We start from the raw sequence: 27,150 nt of genomic DNA, 5'->3' as shown, positions 1-27,150 counted from the left end.
CAGATCCTGGCTTCTAATCCCACTCACAAATAAAAGGCACTGAGATTCCCTAGAGAAATGGCTAATTCTGAGATTCGGGCAGGAAATACACCAGATGAGCCTAGAGCATCATGTAGCACCAGAAAGTAAGGAAGTGCTCAAGACAACAGCCATACAGATGGGAGTATTCAAAGAGAGCCGACTGAAACAGCTCCTACTGACCAAAGCTGGAAATCGGAGCCAAAAAAACACAGTAGTAGTGGATTATCATCCAAAGTATAAAGGAAATTAGGGAATAAATAAACGAGGAAAAGAGACAAACCGCCTGTGCAGGAAAATTCCAAACAATGTGTGTAGATTCTCCCCCTCGAGGTGGGGAGCACAGCTCCCACTCCTTAGATGTGGGCTGTGCATAGCGACTTCCTTCCAAAGAGTACAGTGTGGAAAGGGGGAAAGAGTTCCTTCACATGGACACACCTGGCAAACACACCTCAGCCAGGAGATCAAGGCCCACGTCAACAGGGATAAGTCATCCTGACAGTGTGTGCCCTTGACATGATGTAACGAGAACAGCATTCACCTCTGTGGTCTTCCTCCCAGAAACTCCTAACCCCAGTGCAATCACGAGAAAAATATCAACAAAGCCACACTGAGGGACAGTCTACAAAATATCTGACCAGCACTCCTCAAGGGCAAGGTCACTAGAAACAAGGGGAGTCTGAGGAAACGTCATGGCCAAGAGGAGCCTAAGGAGACACGATGACTAACGTAACACGGTACCTGGATGGGCTCCTGGAGCAGAAAAAGGACACTGAGAAAAACTAAAGAAATCTGAATAAAGTGTGGAATGTAGCTAATAGTAATATGTCAATATTGGTTCATTAATTATCACAAATATATGTACTAATGTATTAGTAAGGAGAAACTGGGTGTAGGGTATATGGGATTCTCTGTCCTAGCGTCACAGTTTTTTGTAAATCTTAAACTGTTCTTTTAAAAAGTTGTTTTTAAATAAATTTAAAATATATATATATATATACACACACACATACACATACACTTACATATATATAGTATGGCCACACAATGGAACATACGAAACCATCAAACGTTCTATAAGTTAATATTTCTTAGCATAATAATAGGCTGATGCTAAATGAAGTTCTGAAAAGCTGTGGCTGTAAATACAAAGGGTGTAGGAAGCAGCGCTGACATTTACACTGCTTCTACGTTGGGCAGTGGGAATATACCGCCATTTTATTTTCTTCTTTTTTGTGAATCTGTGTTTCTGAATGTTACTGCCTTTGTAGTATGAAATATTCTACAGGTTTTCAGTTACTGGATTTACAAAAAGTCATTGGATAAAAGAAGCTGAGGAAACGATCCTGATTTCTTCACAGTCTGAAAGTGGTTTTGACTGCTCACTCGCTCAGCCCATCACCCCAAGAAAACCAGAAGGTCTGGCTCATCTTTAAAATGCCCAGAACCCTGTGTCAACAAACCTTGAATTGAACAACGCAGATACTGAACAGAGAAGCTGTGACCACATTACCTTCCTGATGCTCCGTCTAAGACTGATTCCAAGAAGGGTTACTCGACAGGCCCTAACCTTTCCTTCTGTCCCCGAGGGTTTCCTTACCCCACCCCAGGAATGTCGGGGCTTCTGGGCTGAGCGCGCTTGAACACATACCAGTAAATGGGGAGGGCTCACACAGAGGACACACAGCTGGGATAACGGGTGGGCGCCGAGCCTGGGATAACGGGTGGGCGCCAATCAGGGGGACCTTCGGGGCTGTGAGCCCCACGAGAGTGGCCTGGCAGAGTGCCGCTTAGCGCTGGTGAAGTAACTAAGCCCACGTGGCCCCAGAGGAGACGGTCTCAGCTGTGTCCAGCTGTGGGCATCCCCGAGGGACATAACATACCGCCGCGCCCCAGGGCAAGGTGATGGCTCCCACTGACAGAAGAGTCGCCATTTCATCGGCAAGAGCTCACATGTGCGCAACAGCCACCCCTCCTCCCCCGTGCCCAGAGGGTGGTCAAAGCAACACAGGTGAGAACCAAACGCACTTTCCAAACACAGCAGCCATCGACACGCAAACACACCGCCGACGCCTGGACACAGCAGCCACCAACATGCAAGCAGCTGTCTGCTTGAGTTTGCTTCTTCCTCACTTAAAGCTATTCAAAGATTTGGGAAATATTTATGAAAAGAAAATATTAGAGGACAGATCTGCCCTAATCTGTTTCATTAAAAAGAAAACAGGAACAGTTTCTGTGGAATTTCAAGGTCAAAAGATATTTCCCTCTGAAACTTTACCTTTCAAAGTTCATACAATATTTTTTAAAAGGAAAATAGGGACAGAAAACATCACAAATGTGACCACATGGCTGACCAGAACGACGACCACCTACCCGCCTAAGTCATGCTGGCGCGTGTCTGGTTTGGGGACCCAGCCGGGCCTACCCTCTCTCACCACAAAAGCCTCTGGGGAGACAGTGAGAGGAAAAGCACCCGAAGGAAAGGAAACCATCCACCGGTGTCACTTCAGTTTATACCCGCAGTACCGCTTCTTGCCCGGATAACTTTCACCCAACGTTAAAAACGTCGCCAGCACTGCAGATGCTCAGGAAGAGTGCGAGCAGCAGCGAGAGTCCGAGGCAGGGGCGGGAGGGCGCGCGGAAGGCTGGGGGCGGGGGGCCGGGGGACGCGGGGGGTGGGGGGCGCGGGGGGGGCGCGGAGGGCGGGCGGCTCCAGCGCGAGAGCGGTCCTTGGCGCCTGTGGATGTTCTCCCTACCACGTATTTAACTGTTAAATAACAGCGTCTTGACACGAGGAAGAACCTCCTCCCACTCAGTTCACCAGCCGCGTCCTCGGCGCCCACGGCCTCCGACGGCTTTTCCATCACCGCCTCCTCCGCCTGGTGCCCGACACGCTGCCTTGCCGTCCGCGCGCGGGTCTTCCTGCTTCTCCGCCAGCCCTCATCGCCCTCCCGCTGCTCCTTCTCCACACCCCCGACACATCCGCGTCTACCAGGCTTCTACTGTTGGCCCCGCCTTCTCACATTTTACACTCCTCCCCGGGGCCCCTCCACGTGGACGGCCTTCATCAGTCATGAGTCCTAAACACACTCCCAAACTCTTCCAAGAGCTCCAGAGGCAGAATCGCGCTTCTCTGGACACCGTCACCTCCGCGGCACGAGCACCTCTTCCTGAGTGGCCCCACGCCGGACTCCTCTTCCGCTGCCCATCTCACTCACCAATGATGCCCGCGCCCACGTCGGCTACATCTCCTGAAAGCCCCTCTTCCGCCTCCTCCTCTCCCGTCCATCCCCCCAGCCTCTGCCTCAACAGCCTACTAACTAGTCCCTCTGCTTTAAGCCACTGCCCTGCTAGCTCTTCTCTCTGCGACTGGAAACCGTCTGCGACACCAAATGAACTGCGTCCAGTGAAGAGAACCCTCCAGTGATGGGCCCTATAAAAAGCCACCGGGCCCCTTCGGCGGGCCTGTTGTCACCACCCACTCCCACCTCCCTCACAGCCCCACTGCCTGCAGCTCTGGGCAGCCGCATCCTCCATGCTTTTGCTCATGCTATTCCGGGGACCTGGAATGCCCTTCTTGCCACCGGCCCCTTTAGACCTCTCCCTGCCCGCTTGGCCCCTGGGCCCCTTATAGGTTTAGAAAGGAAAGAGGAAAAGGAATGTCAGACACGCAGACCGAACTTCCTCCAGCCCAAGCCCCGCTTCTCTGCAGCTGCTGGGAGTCGGCCTCCCAGCCAGCCCAGGGTGTCTGTTCTCCGGAAGCGACACTACCTGCTCTCCTGTCCCTCCTGAGAGGAGTCTCAGCTACAGGTCCTCAGGGACCTGAAGGCTGACAGCCGCAACGCTTAATTATTATTTAGCGTAATTCCGTGAATTACAGGATTTCAGAGATGCGTGTACCCATGAGCACGGATTTCTCCAAGAGGCCCCCCGTGGAGGCAGGTCCGCCTTCCTCCCGCCCCCAGTCTCAGGCCAACGCTCTGCTGATCGCTCCCCCACAGCACGTCTCCTAAGCCCGAGGCCATGGCTCACGGAAGGCCTCCAGGGAGCCTCGCGGGGACACAGTGCCCCGAGAGCCACCCTGACACCGGGCCTCACATCAGGGCCCACGGCTCCATGGTGTGAAACCGGAGGCTCCTCGGGGCCTGGCAGCGGCGCCCACTCCTCACATGGCTCCCCACGCGGCCTGCAGGCCCCCAACCCAGGCCCTGCTCGGGACCCACTGCTCTGCAAAAGGCACAGACACGGCCCTCCTGGCGCCAGGCTTCCACGGGTTTCTGGGGAAGCAAGCGTGTCCTTGAGTCCCTGAGGGGGTCACAACTTCTGGAAACTTCTGAGCGGGGCCCCAGACAGACACAGGCGCAGAGACGTGACTTCCTGCAACAGCAGTTGCATGCCTGCCAGCACCAGGGGCGCAGGCTCTGCTAGGGGGAAAGGGGTTCCCGGACGGCGCGGCCTCCCTCCTCCACTACGCCCCAGGGGACATAGCTGACCAGATGCAGAGTCCCCGAGATCCCAGAGGGGCTTTCCCACGCGACGCCCCAGAGGTGATCCGGCAAGACTCGCGTTCCTGAAAGCCACCGCCGACATGGGAGAAAGTGTCTCCCCTCCTGCCGCTGCTGAGAGGCCTGTGAACCCACCTGGCTCTGGCCTCGCCCTTCCTCTGTCTTCTGCTTCTCCACTTCTGGGGGCCTCACCAGGGCTCGGAAAACTGACTCTGTCCTCCTGCATTCCTGACCTCGTTTCCTATGTGTGGGTGCGATAGGCTGAGCTGTGTCCCCCTACATTTGTATGTTGAAGTCCTGACCCCAGGACCTCCGGATGTGACTGCATTTGGAGATGCGGGTCTTTAAAGAGGTGATTAAGTTAAAACCATGGGTCATGAGTGGGCCCTGATCCAATATGACTGGTGTCCTTATAAGAAAAGGAGGTCAGGACACAGACACACACAGGGTGACCACGTGAGGACACAGGGAGAAGACATCCAACTGCACACCAAGGAGAGAGGCCTCAGAGAAACCAGCCCTGCCCACACCTTGATCTGCCCACCAGGCAAACAGAAACGAAGTGGAAATGCCCAGGAGGAGCCCAGCAGGAGCTCCCCTCAGATAACCCACAGGCGGATGACTGAGAGGTGCCGCTGGGACGGAGGTGCATGTTCACAGCACCGCACGTGGATGTGACTGCAAATTCGCTTCTCCTGAAGGGGCTACAGTCCTTTGGAACAACCTGAGTTCTCTACGTCAGGGATTTTGTGTGTTTTGGTTGAAAGAATCAGATGGGAGAAGGGGGCAGTGGGAAGCTGCATAGCAGGCAGCTCTGATGAACATGAGGAGATGCAAACGTGGGAGGGGGCCTCTCACCCCTGAAGACTCTCCCTCACTCTTACACCACTCGGGGTCTCCATGGGGGTCCCGACCATTTGGCAAAAGGGGGCCAGGGGGCAGGTAAGGAATTGAGCAGAAACACGGAATGAGCCCCTGTCATTCCCCCACCCCCTTCACACACGCACACACACGCAAGCACACCCCTCAGGGTTTCTGCTGCGGCCACGACGGAAACAGAGAACACAAAGAGATACTGAGATTCACTCTTAGGACAGACTGTCCCCTACAAAGAAGGAGAGTTAAGTCAGATATTTGGAGCTCAGAACTAGTGATCTGGTGGCCTGGCCAGCCCACGAAACCTGTTTAATCCAAAATACACTTTAAATACTACATATCTGCAATAAAAAGCAATGGAAAACCAGCTCTTTGCAACAATAATTAAGCAAAAACAATTGAATTGAACCCCCAATAAATGTTTATTCATACTGAGTGCTGATTCAAGAACCTGAGGTTCAGTGAGAACAGGCTGAGGACCAGGGCGGTGATTCGGGGGTTCTGCAGAGCCTTCCGGGCGAACTCAAGCCCCCGACGTGTGGCACATGACTCACTGCATCTTGTACTTCGCCTCTCGTCGTCTTACTCCTTTTCCTTGCAATGGGGTGAATCAATGGCGCTGTTCTCACATTTACTGGCTGTGAGGGGCGCTGTGCAGCTCACAGTGTAAATGAGAAGGAGGGTAAGAGAAAGGGGTGCAAGGAGAGGGCGGGAGAGCTCTCCTAGGCTGACAGCGAGAGTCGGAAGAGAAAGGCGGGGACACAGCCACAGGGCGTGCGTGTGTGTGTGTGCGCGCGCGTGCGGTGAGTGTGAGTGCATGTGTGTGGGCAGGGTGTGTGTGCAGGTTTAAGCAAATGTATGGAAAAGCAGAGCCAGGGTTGGAATTACCCACTGTGAAGAGTTGGTAGCAAAGGAAAACGAACACTGCGCTCCTGACGTGCATTTTACACCAAAACCCCCATCTCTTCACCCTTTCTGAGGGCGGTGCAGCCCCTACATTCCCAACGCAGCCTCTGTTCACTCAGAACAGTGTGGGCGTTATGGTGGTAGCGGGTGATCGAGTGGGCAAGTCACCTCGAAACATAAGTGCATGTGTGCACGTGCGTGGGAGGGCATGTGTTGGGGGAGGGGAAATGCACAACCAACTTTATGTGCACACACAAGATATTTACAATCAAGTCTCTGTGGTTTAAGCACCACTGTTTCCTTGAGTGACACAAGCAGAACCCAGAAGTCAAAGAACTTGCAGTTGTTCTGTGTTCCAGTTGTTTTAATTTAAAAAGGAAAAAATAAAGGCAAAACCAATAAGGAACTTTAGAGTTGGAGACAGAGCTCATTTCTCTCTCATTTTTCCTCAAAGAAAAGTCAGTGTTGCCGCCAGGTGGAAGTCCGTCGATGGAATTCACATGAACTCTAGTTGCCACCAAAAGGCCAACAACAAACTAAAAGACACATCAAAAACAAGACTGTGGGAGGACCTTCAAGATGGCGGAGGAGTGAGACGCGGAGATCCCCTTCCTCTCCACAGATACATCAGAAATACATCTACACGTGGAACAACGCCTACAGAACACCTACTGAACACTGGCAGAAGACCTCAGACCTCCCAAAAGGCAAGAAACCCCCCACGTACCTGGGTAGGGCAAAAGAAAAAAGAATAAACAGAGACAAAAGCATAGGGACGGGACCTGCACCAGTGGAAGGGAGCCGTGAAGGAGGAAAGGTGTCCACACACTAGGAGCCCCTTCGCGGGCGGAGACTGCGGGTGGCGGAGGGGGGGAGCTTCGCGGCCGCGGAGGAGAGCGCAGCCATAGGGGTGCGGGGGGCAAAGCGGAGACATTCCCGCACAGAGGATCGGTGCCGACCGGCACTCACCAGCCCGAGAGGCTTGTCTGCTCCCCCGCCGGGACGGGCGGGGCTGCGAGCTGAGGCTCGGGCTTCGGTCGGAGCGCAGGGAGAAGACGGGGGTTGGCGCGTGAACACAGCCTGCAGGGGTTAGTGCGCCACGGCTGGCCGGGAGGGAGTCCGGGAAAAAGTCTGGAGCTGCCGAAGAGGCAGGAGACTTTTTCATCCCTCTTTGTTTCCTGGTGCGTGAGGAGAGGGGATTCAGAGCGCCGCTTAAAGGAGCTCCAGAGACGGGCGCGAGCCGCGGCTGAAAGCGCAGACCCCAGAGACGGGCATGAGATGCTAAGGCTGCTGCTGCCGCCCCCAAGAAGCCTGTGTGCGAGCACAGGTCACTCTCCACACCCCCCTTCCGGAGCCTGTGCAGCCCGCCACTGCCAGGGTCCCGGGATCCCGGGACAACTTCCCCGCGACAACTCACCGCGCCTCAGGCTGCTGCAACGACACGCCGGCCTCTGCCGCCGCAGGCCCGCCCCGCCCTCCGTGCCCCGCCCTCCCCCCCCCGCCCTCCATGCCCCGCCCTCCCCCCACCCTCCATGCCCCGCCCTCCCCCCCGCCCTCCCCCCCCCCCGCACTCCATGCCCCGCCCTCCCCCCCCCAGGCCTGAGTGAGCCAGAGCCCCCGAATCAGCGGCTCCTTTAACCCCGTCCCGTCTGAGCGAAGAACAGACGCACCCAGCGACCTACACGCAGAGGTGGGGCCAAATCCAAAGCTGAGCCCCGGGAGCTGTGAGAACAAAGAAGAGAAAGGGAAATCTCTCCCAGCAGCCTCAGGAGCAGCGGATTAAATCTCCACAATCAACGTTATGTACCTGCATCTGTGGAATACCTGAATACACAACAAACCATCCCAAATCGAGAAGGTGGACTTTGGGAGCAACTGTAGACTTGGGGTTTGCTGACTGTGACTGACTTCTGATTTTTATGTTTTTTTTTTTTTGATTGTGTTTATTTCTACCGAGTCATTTCCCCTCCCCCACAAACATGGAAGACAAGATGGAGAAGAGCAGTGAAGAGGAGAAATGCCGGGGCTGGGGTAACAGTCTAGCCTCAGAAGTTCACCCAGGTGTGGGGGAGGGGCCGGCCTGTGGCTCCGGCCGGGGCCCTCTCCTCTTGTCTCCCCAGTGGCCCCATGGCAGTCCTCTGAGCTGCCAGTTAACTTGGAGACTATGCTTTCGAAGGCCATGGAGGCACCGGATATCCTCTTATTTGAACCCCGTGAGTGAAGGCCAGGCAGGTTGCACACCTCCATCTTCCACTGCACAGCGTCCTCTCGAGGATGGGCCATGCACCCACAGCAGCTCGGCTCCCACCCACAGCTGTTTCCTTGCACTATCTGACTGGTCTCCTGCACCATCCCATTGGGCTCCATGGATCTCATGATCTTCAGACTCCACGTAAAGTGCAGGGGGCACACTTGACCTCCCAATGTGCTTTCTTTGATTTTTATGTTTATCTTAGTATAGTTTTTAGGGCTTCTTATCATTGGTGGCTTTGTTTATTGGTTTGGTTGCTCTCTTCTTTTTTAATTTTTTTTTATTTTTTTAATATATTTTTTTAATTTTTTTTCCTTTTTTTCCTCCCTTTTCCTCTGAACCATGTAGATGACAGGGTCTTGGTGCTCCGGCCTGGTGTCAGGCCTGAGCCTCTGAGGTGGGGAGGAGAGTCCAGGACATTGGACCACCAGACACCTCCTGGCCGCATGTAATATCAATCAGCGAGAGCTCTCCCAGATACCTCCATCTCAACGCTAAGACAACGCTAAGAGCTCTCCCAGAGATCTCCACCCAATGGCCAGCAGACTCCAGCACTGGATGCCCACCTGTTTGCAGAGAGGCTGCCTAAAATCATACTAAGTTCACAGCCACCCCAAAACACACCACCAGACACAGCCCTGCCCACCAGAAAGACAAGATCCAGCTACACCAACCAGAACACAGGCACCAGTCCCCTCCACCAGGAAGCCTACACAAGCCACTGAACCAACCCCACCCACTGGGGGCAGATACCAAAAACAATAGGGATTACGAAGCTGCAGCCTGTGAAAAGGAGACCCCAAACACTGTAAGTTAAACAAAATGAGAAGACAAGGAAATATGCAGCACATGAAGAAGCAAGGTAAAAACCCAGCAGACGAAACAAATGAAGAGGAAACAGGCAGCCTACCTGGAAAGGAATTCAGAGTAACGACACGAAAGATGATCCAGAATCTTGGAAAGAGAATGGAGAAAATGTAACAAACGTTTAACAAGGACCCAGAAGAACAAAAGAGCAAACAATGATGAACAACACAATAAACGAAATTAAAAATTCTCTAGAAGAAATCAATAGCAGAATAACTGAGGCAGAAGAACGGATAAGTGGCCTGGAAGATAAAATAGGGGAAATAACTACCGCAGAGCAGAATAAAGAAAAAGAATGAAAAGAACTGAGGACAGTCTTAGAGTCCTCTGGGACAACACCAAATGCACCAACATTCGAATTATACGGATCCCAGAAGAAGAAGAGAAAAAGAAAGGGTCTGAGAAAATGTTTGAAGAGATTATAGTTGAAAACTTCCCTAATATAGGAAAGGAAATAGTCAATCAAGTCCAGGAAGCGCAGACAGTCCCATACAGGATAAATCCGAGAGAAACACGCCAAGACACATAGTAATCAAACTATCAAAAATTAAATACAAAGAAAAAATATTAAAAGCAGCAAGGGAAAAATAACATACAAGGGAATCCCCATAAGGTTAACAGCTGATCTTTCAGCAGAAACTCTGCAAGCCAGAAGGGAGTGGCAGGACATAGTTAAAGTGAAGAAAGGGAAAAACCTACAACCAAGATTACTCTACCCAGCAAGGATCTTATCCAGACTCAACAGGGAAATTAAAACCTTGACAGACAAGCAAAAGCTAAGAGAATTCAGCACCACCAAACCAGCTTTACAGCAAATGCTATAGGAACTTCTCTAGGCAGGAAAGACAAGAGAAGTAAAACACCTACAAAAATGACCCCAAACAACTTAGAAAATGATAATAGGAACATACATACTGATAATTACCTAAAATGTAAATGGATTAGAACTTCCCTTGTGGCCCAGTGGTTAAGAATCTGCCTGCCAGTGCAGGGGACACGGGTTTCAGCCCTGGACTGGGAAGATTCCACATGCTGAGGAGGAACTAAGCCCATGCACCACAACTACTGAGCCTGTGCTCTAGAGCCTGCAAGCCACAACTACTGAAGCCTGCATGCCTAGAGCCCCTGCTCTGCAACAAGAGAAGCAACCTCAATGAGAAGCCCATGCACTGCAACAAACAGTAGACCCTGCTCGCCGCAACTAGAAAAAGCCCGCACACAGCAACGAAGACCCAACACAGCCAAAAATAAATAAAATAAATAAATTTATTTTTAAAAATGTAAATGGATTAAATGCTCCAACCAAAAGACACAGACTGGCTGAATGGATACAAAAACAAGACCCATATATATGCTGTCTACAAGAGACCCACTTCAGACCTAGGGGCACATACAGACTGAAAGTGAGGGGATGGAAAAAGATATTCCATGCAAATGGAAATCAAAAGAAAGCTGGAGTAGCAATACTCATATCAGATAAAATAGACTTTAAAATAAAGAATGTTACAAGAGACAAGGAAGGACACTACATAATGATCAAGGGATCAATCCAAGAAGAAGATATAACAACTGTAAATACTTATGCACCCAACATAGGAGCACCTCAATACATAAGGCAAATACTAACAGCCATAAAACGGGGAATCAACAGTAACACAATAATAGTGGGGGACTTTAACACCCCACTTTCACCAATGGACAGATCATCCAAAATGAAAAACTATAAGAAAACACGAGCTCTAAATGAGACATTAAACAAGATGGACTTAATTGATATTTATAGGACATTCCATCCAAAAACAGAAGAATACACTTCCTTCTCAAGTGTTCATGGAACATTCTCCAGGACAGATTATATCTTGGGTCACAAATCAAGCCTTGGTAAACTTAAGAAAATTGAAATCGTATCAAGTATCTTTTCCGACCACAACACTGTAAAACTAGATATCAATTACCGGAAAAAAACTATAAAAAATACAAATACATGGAAGCTAAACAATACGCTACTAAATAACCAAGAGATCACTGAGGAAATCAAAGAAGAAATCAAAAAATACCTAGAAACAAATGACAATGAAAACACGACGACCCAAAACCTACGGGATGCAGCAAAAGCAGTTCTAAGAGGGAAGTTTATAGCAACACAATCCTACCTCAAGAAACAAGAAAAATCTCAAATAAACAGCCTAACCTTACACCTAAAGCAATTAGAGAAAGAACAACAAAAAACCCCCAAAGTTCCCAGAAGGAAAGAAATCTAAAGATCAGATCAGAAATAAATGAAAAAGAAATGAACGAAACAGTTGCAAAGATCAATAAAACTAAAAGCTGGTTCTTTGAGAAGATAAACAAAACTGATAAACCATTAGCCAGACTCATCAAGAAAAAAAGGAAGAAGACTCAAATCAACAGAATAAGAAATGAAAAAGAAGTAACAACTGACCCTGCAGAAATACAAAGGGTCATGAGAGATTACTACAAGGAACTCTATGCCAATAAAATGGACAACCTGGAAGAAATGGACAAATTCTTAGAAAAGCACAACCTTCCAAGACTGAACCAGGAAGAAATAGAAAATATAAACAGACTAATCACAAGCACTGAAATTGAAACTGTGATTGAAAATCTTCCAACAAACAAAAGTCAAGGATAGCTCCAGAAAGCTTCACAAGCGAATTCTATCAAACATTCAGAGAAAAGCTAACACCTATCCTTCTCAAACTCTTCCAAAATACAGCAGAGAGAGGAACACTCCCAAACTCATTCTACGAGGTCACCATCACTCTGATACCAAAACCAGACAAAGATGTCACAAAGAAAGAAAACTACAGGCCAATGTCACTGATGAACATAGATGCAAAAATCCTCAACAAAATACTAGCAAACAGAATCCAACAGCACATTAAAAGGATCATACACCATGATCAAGTGCGATTTCTCCCAGGGATGCAAGGATTCTTCAATATATGCAAATCAATCAATGTGATACACCATATTTACAAACTGAAGGATGAAAACCATATGATACTCTCAATAGATGCAGAAAAAACTTTGGACAAAATTCAACACCCATTTACGATAAAAACTCTCCAGAAAGTACGCATAGAGGGAACCTACCTCAACATAATAAAGGCCATATATGACAAACCCACAGCCAACATCGTTCTCAATGGTGCAAAACTGAAACCATTTCCTCTAAGATCAGGAACAAGACAAGGTTGCTCACTCTCACTGCTATTATTCAACATAGTTTTGGAAGTTTTAGCCACAGCAGTCAGAGAAGAAAAAGAAATAAAAGGAATACAAATTGGAAAAGAAGAAGTAAAACTGTCATTGTTTGCAGATGGCATGATACTATACATAGAGAATCCTAAAGATGCTACCAGAAAACTACTAGAGCTAATCAATGAATTTGGTAAAGTAGCACAATACAAAATTAATGCACAGAAATCTCTTGCATTCCTATACACTAATGATGAAAAATTTGAAAGAGAAATTAAGGAAACACCCCCATTTACCACTGCAACAAAAAGAATAAAATACCTAGGAATAAACCTACCTAAGGAGACAAAAGACCTGTATGCAGAAAACTATAAGACACTGATGAAAGAAATTAAAGACGATACAAACAGATGGAGAGATATACCATGTTCTTGGATTGGAAGAATCAACATTTTGATAATGACTATACTACCCAAAGCAATCTACAGATTCAATGCAATCCCTATCAAACTACCAAAGGCATTTTTCACAGAACTAGAACAAAAAATTTCACAATTTGTATGGAAACACAAAAGACCCCGAATAGCCAAAGCAATCTTGAGAAAGAAAAACGGAGCTGGAGGAATCAGGCTCCCTGACTTCAGACTATACTACAAAGCTACAGTCATCAAGACAGTATGTTACTGGCACAAAAACAGAAACATAGATCAATGGAACAGGATAGAAATCCCAGAGATAAACCCACAAACATATGGTTACCTTATCTTTGATAAAGGAGGCAAGAACATACAATGGAGAAAGACAGCCTCTTCAATAAGTAGTGCTGGGAAAAGTGGACAGCTACATATAAAGAATGAAATTAGAACACTCCCTAACACCATACACAAAGATAAACTCAAAATGGATTAAAGACCTAAATATAAGGCCAGACACTATAAAACTCTTTTAGGAAAACATAGGCAGAACATGCTATGACATAAATCATAGCAAGATCCTTTTTGACCCACCTCCTAGAGAAATGGAAATAAAAACAAAAATAAACAAATGGGACCTAATGAAACTTCAAAGCTTTTGCACAGCAAAGGAAACCATAAACAAGACGAAACGACAACCCTCAGAATGGGAAAAAATATTTGCAAACGAAGCAACTGACAAAGGATTAATCTCCAAAACATACAAGCAGCTCATGCAGCTCAATATCAAAAAAACAAACAACCCAATCCAAAAATGGGCAGAAGACCTAAATAGACATTTCTCCAAAGAAGATATACAGACTGCCAACAAACACATGAAAGGATGCTCAACATCACTAATCATTAGAGAAATGCAAATCAAAACTACAATGAGGTATCACCTCACACCAGTCAGAATGGCCATCATCAAAAATCTAGAAACAATAAATGCTGGACAGGGTGTGGAGAAAAGGGAACACTCGTGCACTGTTGGTGGGAATGTAAATTGTTACAGCCACTGTGGAGAACAGTATGGAGGTTCCTTAAAAAACTAAAAATAGAACTACCATAGGACCCAGCAATCCCACTACTGGGCATATACCCTGAGAAAACCATAATTCAAAAAGAGTCATGTACCAAAATGTTCATTGCAGCTCTATTTACAATAGCCAGGACATGGAAGCAACCCAAGTGTCCCTTGACAGATGAATGGATAAAGAAGATGTGGCGCATATATACAATGGAATATTACTCAGCCATAAAAAGAAACGTAATTGAGTTGTTTGTAGTGAGGTGGATGGACCTAGAGACTGTCATACAGAGTGAAGTAAGTCAGAAAGAGAAAAATAAATACCGTATGCTAACACATGTATGGAATCTAAAAAGCAAACAAACAAAAAGGTTCTGAAGAACCTAGGGGCAGGACAGGAATAAAGACGCAGCCGTAGAGAATGGACCTGAGGACACGGAGAGGGGGAAGGGTAAGCTGGGACGAAGTGAGAGAGTGGCACGGACTTATATATACTACCAAATGTAAAATAGATAGCTAGTGGGAAGCAGCCGCATAGCACAGGGAGATCAGCTCGGTGCTTTGTGACCACCTAGAGGGCTGGGATAGGGAGGGTGGGAGGGAGACGCAAGAGGGAGGGGCTATGGGGATATATGTATACGAATAGCTGATTCACTTTGTTATACAGCAGAAACTAACACACCATCGTAAAGCAACTGTACTCCAATAAAGATGTTAAAAAAAAAAACAACACAAGACTGTGCTCCAAACCAGAGACGCCCCGCGGCAGGAGCACCCAGGAGGCCGGCCCGGAACCCTGCTCAGTTCTGCGACAGTCTAGTCACATCCGCGGGCGGCAGCCACTCCAAGAACGATCATGGGGGCAGGAAAAAGTCCTGATGTAGGTCTGTGAGCCAAGGTCAAACCGCAGACCCAGGGACGCCCCCGCCCACCCGTCGCCGCCCCACGGCGCCCATAGGGCCCAGGCCCAGCCTCCCACCCCCATCCCCGCACTCACAGAAGCCCCAGGGGAGCAGTGGGCAAAGGCCCCCCACAAAGCCACTGCGGGTGAGTGGAAGCTACAGTTTACAAACAGCCTCCTGGAAAGCAGCAGATGAAAATAAACTGTCCTGGCCAAGAGGTGCACAGCCTTCAGAGAGTTCGGGAAAGAAAGAAAAGCAATAAGCCATTAAAATACCACCTTCGGAGAAATAACTTATGAAAAGTGTATCCCGTGAAACCAACGTTCAAACACCAGCCTCAGTTCCACCACCTGCCACCCCAACCTCGGGTAGAGAGTGAAGGAATACAATTGTGCAACAGTGCACTTCCTACCGCTCTTACACAAACATGCGCCCACTCATGCGTGTTGCCAGGTAACACCGTAAGACAAACAGCACCATCCCTGCCTCTGCAAAATCACCTGGAAGCTTGAGCTCCCCAGTGCAAACCTGCTGCCTACACATTTACCTGGGTGTAAGGGCCCAGGTGTGAGCCCAGGTGTGACAGCCCAGGTGTCCCAGCTGGTTGTTCTCCAGAACATGGGGGCAAAAGGCCACAGCAGTCTTGAGTCCTCTCATTCCACCAGTAATAAAACATGCTTATTTTGTTCTTAAAATAGGTTTTTGCTGCATTAAAACTGCACACAAACCACAAAGCCGGAAGGAAAGAGGGACAAGTTCACCCCAACCCTGGCTGGTTTCCAGCCTGCAGCTGCACGGGAGCACCGAGGCTCACAGGGGTTCGAGCAGCGGAGAACAAGCCAGTGTCAATCAGCCCATCGATGATAAAAGCTCCCAACTACAGTGGGTGCTGTTTTCCCCCCCACAAAGCCTTTACCAAGCTCTCCAAGGTGCCCCGAAGGGCTCTCCACAGAGTCCCAGGGATCTCCTCTCAAGACATGGACGCCGAATGAACTGAACACGAGCAACAGGGCAACGCTAACCCTCCCGCTGCCTGCATCCCAGGCTTCCCCCAGCTGGTGGGCCTTGCTGGAGGGATACCTCACCCAGACGTGCCTGGAGGCTGTGTCCCTGCCTGTCCCGCGTGTCCAGTGCCTGGTGTGGACCCATAACCTCCCCAGGCCCTGGGCTCCGGGCAGGGACAGCTGTGCTGTGGTGGACGTCCTGGAGCTGCCGCTGCATTTCTGAGTGGGGCTCTGCCCATCCTTCGTCCTCACGGCCTGGCACCTCCGGGAGCTGCAGGGCCACTGCTCAGGCTGCCCGCCACAGCCCCTGCTGGGACAGCCGGTCAGAAAAAACCACGGTCATGGATGTGCTTGACGTACAAGTTGTACCCCGTTTTCTTCACTTTGCATTGTGTAAGCGAGTTACCAAGTAAGCGAAAACCTCTTTATAACCTCGTTTTTAATGTCTGCCTAATGAGTATATTCATACGTTTTGAATAAATAACCACCTGAATGCCGTGAGAGGGAGTCACCTATGCCATGATCTGGTCCCCAGGGAAGCCCTAATCACCCCTCCGGCTTTCTCTCTATAGTTAAATGTGCATTGACAGCAGTTCAGTTGCTGAAGGCAAGGTTTCAAACGCAGTTATGTGTGGGGAGAGAGGCAAAGCCGGGCTCCCAAGTCAACTGTTGTGCAGGTTCTCCCCGGCGCCCACAAGGTAGGCATCACCCAACCCCCATTTCACAGAAAGGAAAACCGAGGCACAGTCAGTGTGAATAACCTGCCCAGGTTCTCACAGCTGGAAGGGATGGCGTGGGGATTAAATCAGGTCCATTTGGCCGAAGCCCACGGTTCCCCACTGTACTGTGTTGCCAAGGGTATCAGAGCCCAAAGCTACTTTTTTCTTTGACAAGACGGCGGAAGGAACACGAACTGCCTTTTCTACAGGGTAACTTGGAACTTCGACCCTTCCTCGGATCATATGAGTACGAGCCACAGGAAGGAAGCCCCTGGAGACCTGCCGTTTCCAGGCTGGGAACCGTTGCGGTGACAATGCAGGAGGAGCGGGGCTCAAGCGGCCTGTGGGCGTCTCAGACCCCGAGGGTGTGGCGTGGGGCCTGAGCTCTGAGAGGGGCTTCTGCTCCGAGCCGACAAGTCCCGCTTCCAGCGCTGGCGCCTTCTGTGGCTCAGCCCGTGGGTGTGGCCTCTTGACGCCCGTCTGCCCAGAGCGTGCAGAGTGGGAACCGGTGCGCGGTCTCTGCTGACCCAGCAGCACGTCTCTGGGAAGGCGACCAGCGAGCCACACCCCTGAGCTCTGGCCAGGACGGTAAGGGCCAGCGTGGCAGAGCCAGCTGTCCTGGCAGGGGCTGTGGCGGGCAGCCTGAGCAGTGGCCCTGCAGCTCCCGGACGTGCCAGGCCGTGAGGACGAAGGATGGGCAGAGCCCCCCTCAGAAGTGCAGCGGCAGCTCCAGGACGTCCACCACAGCACAGCTGTCCCTGCCCGGAGCCCAGGGCCTGGGGCAGTTATGGGTCCACACCAGGCACTGGACACGCGGGACAGGCAGGGACACACAGGAGAGAAGGGATAGCAAATCTTAATACAGGGGCTATACTTGGTAGTATCACTTTTCTCTTCTTCATTCTTTACAGAAGGTCTAAATTTTCCACCATGATCCCGTGTTATTTTTATTTCAGAAAAATACTTCAAAAATGAATAATCAAAAAGGCCAAGCCTGAGGTAAGATGAACAGGGAAAATAAGATTTCAGTTGACACTCACAAGGCTGGGATCTTCTAAAGCAACTACACACCCAGCCCAGCCCCCAATCGACTTTTGTTGTGGTTGTGGTGACGCAGTGCCCGAAGTTTCACTGATCCAATCAATTAAAATAATAAGTTTGACAACATGAAAATTAAGACAGGAAGGTCTGAAATGCTCTTTAAGGTTTGCTGGAAATCTTCACTCTGGCTCAGGGTCCAGATAAGGATGGGTAAACAAGCTTGCCGGGTGAAATTGAAGATTTTAGATTTGAGGACGTTGATGACACTGTCCGGAAAAACAATAAGAAGAAACTAAATAAGTGAGCCTGCCTGGATGACGTCTGTTTTCTGCACCAGGTACGTATGAGACCAGCTGGGTAGTTGACTCGGCGTGGGCTTCCAGCTCCACCGCCAACTGAGCCGGAACTTGGAACTGAGCCAGACCTCAGGGAGGTCTACCAGTCAGGGAGCAGATAAGACAGCCGAGCTGCCGACAGCGCGGCTGTGTCCCCCAAATTCACGTTGAAAGCCTAGTCCCCCAGGTGATCACGGTCAGGAGGTGGGGACGGGGTCCTGAGGGGGCGCCTCGTGGTGGGACTGGGGCCCTGCAGCTTGCCTCTTCCTCCCTCTCCATCACGTGAGGGCACAGCGAGAAGGCGGCTGTCTGCAAGCCAGGAAGAGACCTCTCACCAGATGAGATCTGCAGCACCTGCACCCTGACCTTGGACTTCCAGCCTCCAGAACGATGAGAAACGTCTGCTGTTTAAGCCGCCCAGTCCATGGTATTCTGTTACGGAAGCCCAGAGGGACTAAGACAGATGGCCCAGCCAAATTAGGGTCACGTGGAGAGGGTTTAATAGAGGGACCACTTAAAAGGGTGTGTGGAGGACGCAAGGAACCGCTGGGGCTCCGCGGGAGGTCCCAGTCAGCGTCCAAGGCCCCAGAAGATGGAGACGCTGGGGGAGGGGCGGGGACCTGCAGCCCCAGGACAGGGCCAACTGGGAGGGGGTCCGAGGAAGGAAGCCCAGACACCCCTGCTCCTTCTCAGTGTCTGCTGGGCTCCCATTGCCAGTGGACCAGGGCCACTAGCCAGGGAGCTGCCAGGACGCCAGACCAGCCTGTGGCTCGAGCAGGATGGGGAGAGCAGACAGCACCCCTGGAAAGACAGAGACCACCAGGCCACGTCCCGCCAGCAAAGCGACCAGCCTGCTCTGGGCCCCTCTGCTGAACTCTGTTTCTTGCATAAAAATCTGAATATTGGGCTACGTTACCCTTATACCAACAGTTTCGCCTGACAGCACTCTCAGTTTAAGTCCTTATTTAGCTCTCTGATGAATGACGGTCTCTTCTTCATTTCTGTTTATGAATGTTCTCTCCCTTGTTACATTTCCTAGTTTCACCTGGACCTCATAAATTTAATTTGTTGTTTCAAATTCTAGTGGCAGAACAGCTTTTCAAAATGCTGAAAAGCCGTCATTTTAGAGCTGGTGAGGGAAAATAATTGGTTTTGCTCATAATTTATTTCTTCTAGCTTTGGAAGGAAAACTCTGGCTTTCCAAGAGCTGCAATGAGTAAAAACGCCAGGGAATTTCATATTCCCCCTGGGGCGATGGAGAAGTCTGTTTTGGACAGAGACTAAACACCACAGTGCAGGCAGCTCTGCATCAGCGTCAGTTTTTTAGGAAGCCCCATTAAGTTGCTTTCTTTTCATGCTTCACAAAGCACACGGCCAGGACTGTGAACCGCATCTCATTTTGATACTGTCTTTAAGGGTCTTCTTTTGTTTACCAAGTAAGTGATGAGCGCAATTATAAACATTGATTTTCAGTGGTTTCCCTCCTAGCCACTCATCGTTCCTGTGCTGAAGTCGTCCTGTGGAATCCCACTAATGGACACCTCGCATCTGTGTCTGACTGTCCTGTGTGTTCCACACCAAGCAGGGCATGACTTCGAGTTCCCGGAGGACAAGAGCGACCTGCCAGGCTCGTGATGCGCAGGTGTCCAGGAGTCCAGCACGGCTCACGCATATTTGCTTCAATTAATAGATGGGATTGATTCCCTAAGCTCTGCAGTGCTCCCTGGAATCCCATAGGAGGATCTCGCCATTCCCTAAGCAGTGAAGACGAGAGCAGGCCCTCTGCTGCTCTGAACCTTCCGGACATGCCTGTGTCCACTGCATGGTTCAAAAGGAGGACACCAGGCAGAAAGGCCAGGCTGGGCCTGGGAAGAATGGCTGCTGGCATTTGTGAACACTGACCACGTGTGGGCACTGGGTCCAGTGCTTTACCTCATCATCTCGGAATTCAAACAATTACATGAATTTCTACTCAATTCAGCACTGAGTACTCAATGGGAGCATTCTACTCCCATTTTAGAGGTGAGCAAACAGAGGGGGCGGCAGGCTGGGTGCCCTGCATCCTTAGGTCTCACTCCCAAACCTAGGCCCACCCCTGCAGGCCAGTCTTTCCAAACCCAGTGGGGTGATCACCCTTCTCCTTCCCAAAGCTCTGCAGGGAACTAAATTACAGATTCAGAAATGTCCCAAGGAAAATAATGCTTCTGGCTGTTAGCTGTAGTTCTCCATAGTTAGACACTGCAAAGACCTACACTGGTAACGAGCTAGTAAACCGGCACATTTTCCCATGAACTATTTCTCCAAATTGCATCTAAAAATATGACTATGAATTCAAATGAGCCTGAGAATCTTGCGAAATTTATACTCAAATGCACTGAAGTGTGGACTTAACTATTTATCTTATTCACATTTTCAGTGCTTTTAGCCACAACTAATAGTAATATTGGTTGTGCGCATTTAATTAACATAGATTTACCCCGCAAACTGGCAAGGGGGTTGCTTTAAACACCCTTGGAGGTGCTCCTTTAAAAGCAAGTGTTTCGGGCTTCCCTGGTGGCGCAGTCGTTAAGAATCCGCCTGCCAGTGCAGGAGACACGGGTGCGAGCCCTGGTCCAGGAAGATCCCACGTGCCGCGGAGCACCTTAGCCCGTGCGTCACAACTGCTGAGCCTGCGCTCTAGAGCCCGCGAGCCACAACTACTGAGTCCATGTGCCACAACTACTGAAGCCTGCGCGCCTAGAGCCCATGCTCCGCAGCAAGAGAAGCCACCGCAATGAGAAGCCCGCGCACCACAATGAAGAGTAGCCCTCGCTCGCCGCAACTAGAGGAAGCCCGCACGCAGCAACGAAGACCCAACGCAGCCAAAAATAAATAAATAAATAAATAAATTTTTTTAAGTGTATGGGTTAAGAAAAAAAGTCCTATTTCAGTCTCATACGCTAATTACTCAAAGGCTCTAAAAACAAAACAAAACAAAAAAGCAAGTGTTTAATTGCCACAGAGATGTACGTGTGAGCAGCTCAGCGCCACACGTGGGAGCCCTGAGCCTGGCTGACCCGCTCCCGTCTCCCCGCGGCCTCAGTGCAGACTCCTGGGTGAGTCTACAGAGCTCGCCCTGACTGAGGACCCAGGAAGGCACTCAGCTCCAACCTCTGGGTCAGGGAAGAGAAGGCATCTCCAAGGGCCGCCCCTGGGGCGGGGGGACGCACAGCCGTGATGTGTGACTGGAGAGAACGGCGCCTCCGGTGCCGGGTCAGGGCAGCGCCTTCTCCATCTGGGCGGGGCCCCTCTGTCTGCACCATCTGTGCCTGCACCTGCAGTGCCCACACCTGCAGTGCCCGCCGCTGGGCCACAGGCTGGGGTAAATCTGACGAAGCCTGGTGTGGCAGGACCGCAGCCTGCGTGTAGCTGTGCGCATGGGCACTCCACCCCCGCTGCAGCTGCACTTCGTCCGGCTGGCCGGGGCGCGCCCTGGTCCGCATTTCCACGCTGGCCCTTCACACTGTGGGGTCCACTTCAGCGTCACCTGCTGTCTCCCTGCAGAGGGCCTCAGACTCCTAAGTCACTGACATCACCCTCAAACAGAAGACTCAGCCTGGAGCTCAGGCTACCAGCCAAGTGTCCCCGGGGCTGCGAAGGCACCTGGCTCCCTGCCTAAGTCTACAACACAAGGCACGTCCGCAGGTGGGGCCTCGTGGGTGAGGAGCTGGCTGCACGCCCCCTCCATCATCCGGGGAACAGGGCTTGCGAGCGCTGGGATTTCTAAGGAGGGCGCCCCTCCCCCGCGCGCCTGAGGAGGGCTGGCAAGTGCAGGGCTCGGGGACATCCGGCACAGCGCCCTCCCTTCTCCAGGATGGAGGCAGCACAGACCCTGGGACTTCGGGGCAGTGACGTGGTGGCCCCAGGCCTCCCTGTGCACCCTGGGGGTGCCCAAACACCTACCCACCACTGGTGCCTCTTCCACCCTTAAAATCTCACGAGTTTTTCCTTCCATTCAGATCAACCAAACAAGTTATCATGTGCCCGCATCTATCTACAGGGTTACACCTTCAGTTATGGCCATCTGACATCTAGTGATAATGTGTCACATTTATCAAGTATTTCCCTTTTTTTTGGCTGCATTGGGTCTTCGTTGCTGCACGCGGGCTTTCTCTAGTTGCGGCGAGCAGGGGCTACTCATCGTTGCAGTGTGCGGGCTTCTTATTGTGGTGGCTTCTCTTGTCGCGTAAGGCACACGGGCTTCAGTAGTTGTGGCTCATGGGCTCTAGAGCGCAGGTTCAGTAACTGTGGTGCACGGGCTTAGTTGCTCCGCGGCACGTGGGATCTTCCCGGACCAGGGCTCGAACCCCTGTCCCCCGTATTGGCAGGCAGATTCTTAACCACTGCTCCACCAGGGAAGTCCCTATCAAGTATTTCTTGAGTTCCAACCACAGAGTGCTTTCCATAAATGACCTCATTTAATCCTCACAACAACCAGCAAGACAGAAGTCCCCATTTCACAGATGGGGAAACTGAGGCTCTGAGAGGTTAAATGATCTGTCTGAGGCTGCACAGCCAATAATCGGTGCGGGGACTGGAATCCAGGTCTGATCCTGGCTGTATGGTCACAAAATACCCGAGTAAAGCATACCGTCAGAGTGCCTGGCACTATGGTACTTCATATGCCAGCCTCTCCTCTGGAAGATGGAGGGCAGAGTTTTGTTATAAATGTCGAAGTGACATTCGTGGGCTCCTGTAGGGCTTTCCGCCACCATGTGCCACCTGAAGTGCCCACAGCCTCAGCTGGTGCTTGGTGGGCAGCACCGTCCTGAGAGTCAGGACTGCAACAGCAGGTAACCCACCGGGCTTGATCTGCCCAGAAGCACTGCAAGCATAATTTGTTTTCTAAAATTCAAGTCCAAACACCAGAAAAGCAGCAGTTATTCACTCAGTCCTGCCCAGTCCTGCCCCAATGCTTCACCCCAGGGTCGGGTGCCCCCTCCTTCCGTCCCGCTGTGTGACACAAGCGTCGCTGGCACAAACGGGGTGCCGGGCCCCCAAACCAGGTGAGCTCACACACAGAACGTCATCAAGACAGAAAACCTGCTACGGTTTCCAGAGTAAGACTCAGACTCCATAGCCATCTGGCTGCCATTTCACAAGCTCTCTGCAAAATCTGGCTATAATTCTACCAAGTTGTGAACAGTAGTTAATTTTTTTTAAGGTTTAGCTAAGTGAATTGAAGAAAATCGAAATGCTTACTAAAGCTTGCCACAGCTGAGAATGAAAAAGGGCTGCAGTGCTACAAAAGGAGACTGCGTTGGAAGGGGGAGGGGGCCAACTTGGAGAAACTGAAAGAAAGACAGAAGAACACAAAGAGAGAGCAAGGCTTCACTCCCACACGGCATTTGCACAGAATTTAGGATTGTTGCTAAGGTGTGGTTTGTTAAATTGATTTATGAAGCAAACTGGTCTAACCTACTTGAAACCACAGACACTGCTTTATTACAAGCATGCACTTTCAAACTACCAATTAATATGCTAATTACTAACATTTATATATATATATACATGTTATATATACATATGTATATATATATACATAAAGTAAGGTCCCTAAGGAAGAAGAGGAGACCAAAAATATGTCTGTCTGGCTTTAGCTACATTCTTTAAAAAAATAAAACTGGACATGTTTTCTAGATCTTTCATCAGTCCCAAGAAACCAGCTCCCTTATTTCTGTTACTTCATCCTGACTTCTCTGGGGCACTTTTCTGGGCACACACACACTCGCCGGTGGGTGGTCCTCTGGCTCTGCGAGTGAGCGTGGCTCTCGGGCGAGGACAGACCAGAGCAGGCAGCAGCCAGCTGCCCACGGCCGCTTTCCGGCGCAGCCGGGGAGGAACGGCAGTGCCAGCCCCGCCGCCCTTCAGCTCCATGCTAAACGCCACAACCTCACTCTGTCAGAAAGCCTGCAAGCCGCCTTCTTCTTCTTCAGATATTAATGATGGAAATCTCTACAATCACGTTTTATGAAACGCTAATACTCGCTGTCGACGGATCTGCGCCTTCGGGTTCTGTGTGTAGAGAAGGGCTCCTTCTTGACTTATCGAGGCTTTGCTCTGAAGCCTCCAGGAACAGGGGAGCCGGGCCCTCGCGGCAGATACAAGCTCGCCGATCCCCGAGCTCTGAAGGTCACTGCTGGGCAGGCACTGCCGGGAGGCGACCCACGGCGGGTAAGCCAGGGCCTCCGCGGCCCCTGCGCGCTCCCAGGACAGTAAGCATGCTTTCCCTGTGAACGCTTTCATCAAATTTCGTTTGAAGAAAAGATTCTCCCACTTTAAAAATACTGGTCTGTTCAATCCATTCACTTTTCAAACAGGAAAACTGAGACCCAGGGAGCTGAGGGAATAGCTGCTGTCGGCCACTGGTCACAGCAGAGCCGAGCAGGGAAGGTGGGAGCCCTGCTGTTGGCCTCACCGGGCACAGCCCGCTGCACCCTCACAGCCTGCGGAGGTTGCTCGGGAAGGTGGGCGGAGCCAGAGCAAAGCCACTCCATCTATCCCTCTGGTCACTGTTTCGGTTTCATAAAACCCTCAGAAAGGTCAGCATGCCACAAACAGCTCGATTTCTTTTTTTGTATCTTATTTCCCTTCTTATGATAACTAAAAACACCCTGGTATGTGATGGAAAAACAGGACTGAGGGTAACTGCATCATCTTAAAAAAAAAAAAAAAAAAAACTCCTGCCAAGATGGCAGAACATTTGAAATTATAATATTTGCACTTTGGCACGTGCAGATACAAACATGATCTTACATTTAATCCAGCATTATCCAAAACCACACTTCACTTCTGTGTGAGGCCTAATTGCAAACGCAGTGAGCGCCAGGAAATACTTAACACAAACCAGCATCCGGGGCCCTGCACACGGGCCTGAGCCCCAGCCCGCCTTGCCTTGTGATTGTGGGGCTGAGCGCTGCCACAGGGGGAGGGGACAACCCCTCCCAGGCTGACCCTGTATGTGACCTCAGAGCGTCCGTCAGAAGAAAGCATTTGGATACCCTGCAGGGTAGACCTCTGGTGTCCTTCACCCAGTCCTTAACTTGAAGAGCCAATTTTAGTTCCTAGCTAACAGCTTCCCAGTCCTTTGCCAAAAGTGCAGCCAGGACCGTGGCTGGTGTGTCTGGAGCCCTACCCACCTCCAACCTCCACAAGTCGGGGGAGCCCTCTCCCCTTCCCTGAGGGGCGCTCCTCGGCGGGCTCCGCACCCACTGCCGGCGCGGCACGCCAGGCCCCAAGACTCGGGGAGGCGTGTGGGGGCTGTGGCTGTGTCGTCATAGACCGAGGGGCTTTCTGTGAGCCTGGCACACAAAGGGTGGGGCTGTGCGGAGATGCGACCCTGGGGGGCTCCGCCTTCCCCCACAAACCCACCCAGAACAATCACCAAGCCCAGACGAGCGCCATGCGAAGCGTTCAGAGCTCTCCCGCGCAGCTCAGTGTGTCACGGTCAGAAAGTCCGTTTCCACCTGAGACACCTGGCTGTCGTCTGTCACTGCTGGAGCCAGCAGCCTCATTATCCAGTCGGCTTTGGGAATTTGATGGTTTCCTCTTTTTCTAAGATTTTACTTAACATGTTTTTTTAACTTATCTTATCACCAACCCTTTAAAAAAGCAAATAGGAATAGTTTAACTCCCCAAATCTCAGTACCTAACCCTCTACCCAGCTGAGTAACATCGAGGGGCAGTTAGACATGTAAAAACATCTGGCTTTTTGGGGAACCACCATCCTGTCTCCTGCCTGGCCTTTGTCACATCACGGGAACCCGCATGAGAATGCTTCCAGAAGGTGCTAGGAGCAGGCGGTGCCCGCACCGTTCCACTGCCGGCCTTCCCGGGCTCCTGGCAACACCGAGGCAACGCCAGGTGGAGCCAACGAAGGTCCGAAGAGGGGGCGGGTGGGGTGCAGCCACTGGCCACGTCAGTGCTTCCATCAAACTCTGCCCTCCAAAATAACTGCTCAGAACACACGCAAAGCCCAGAAAATCTCTCGCTCCTACATAAACCCTCCTTCCAAGTAAAATTCACATGTCTTTTCCTCCTCTTCCCTACACCCTTCCCAGGACTGACACGGTCACCTTCCGTCCCAGGGAGGCGTCTGTGGGGCCTCAAATTAGTGCCATCTCGAAACATCGCCAGGGGACTGCTTCCTGAGCCTTTGCACCAGCTACTGGAGTGGTGCAGACGCAACACAAGACCCCCTGAGGGGAAGCAAGGAGCCGCGGTCAAGGAGCCCACGACCAGTGGACTGTCCGCCGCTCCCGGCTGCTGTCCCCTCCGGATCTCATCACGCCCCCTTTTCCTTTAAGACCCTCAGGTTTTACAAGACATAATTCAGCAGTAATAACAGCTGGAGACCAAGCCTGGTCAGACGCCCACACACACCTGAGCCAGGCCGGCTCCGCTCGACGCAGGAGCAGGACGGTGATGCTGGACCTGGCCCTCTGGCGTCCTCTCTGCCCTTCTCTGTGCGGTTGGATGCACTTCTCCCACTCAGGGCCCAGCTCTGACCTGAGGTCACTTCAGTGAACTTTCCCACGAGAAGCTCAAAGGTGATTCCCACGCCCGGGGCGGGGCCTTTGCCAAGACAAAGGTGCACATTCAGTTTCTTTGCGACGCTTCCTTTGATCGGCAAATATAAATCGTGTGATCTGATGAGTTTTTGTTTTTGCTTTGTCTGCCAGGAAGCTCAGCACTCACTTTAGTATTAAGACATAACTGTGTCACCTCTGTTAGCAAAGCATTTACATTTTAATTGGAACATCTGCACTCTGGGCCTTTGCCAAAACGTTTGACCCCGAGCAGCTGGCAACTGAGCTCCAGCTGACCAGCTTGCTGAGTGACAGGCCGCTGATAAATTTAGCCTGCTGAGTGCCATCAGTGCTCGATGTTACTCCACGTTATTTCATTCACTCCTCCCGGCCCTATGGGGTAGGCACTGCACTGCCCGTTTTATATTTGAGGAAACTGAGACTCAGAAATGTAG

At 50.8% G+C, this 27,150-nt stretch overlaps 1 protein-coding gene and 1 long non-coding RNA gene across 14 annotated transcripts in view; one reads left to right on the top strand and one right to left on the bottom strand.

Annotated features, from left to right (window-relative positions):
- The window catches only part of PTPRN2 (protein tyrosine phosphatase receptor type N2), a 692,817-nt gene that overhangs the window by 635,767 nt on the left and 29,900 nt on the right, over positions 1-27,150 (bottom strand). The window lies entirely within an intron of this gene.
- LOC125965461 (uncharacterized) lies at positions 17,401-21,023 on the top strand. The gene is made up of 2 exons (XR_007479346.1): positions 17,401-18,130; positions 19,617-21,023. It is a non-coding gene; the product is annotated as an uncharacterized LOC125965461 (long non-coding RNA).

This window comes from Orcinus orca, chromosome 9, assembly GCF_937001465.1.
Source record: "Orcinus orca chromosome 9, mOrcOrc1.1, whole genome shotgun sequence".
Classification (NCBI taxonomy): Eukaryota; Metazoa; Chordata; class Mammalia; order Artiodactyla; family Delphinidae; genus Orcinus; species Orcinus orca.
The sequence above is the reverse complement of the archived record's forward strand: the minus strand, read 5'-3'. Positions and strand labels throughout refer to the sequence as shown.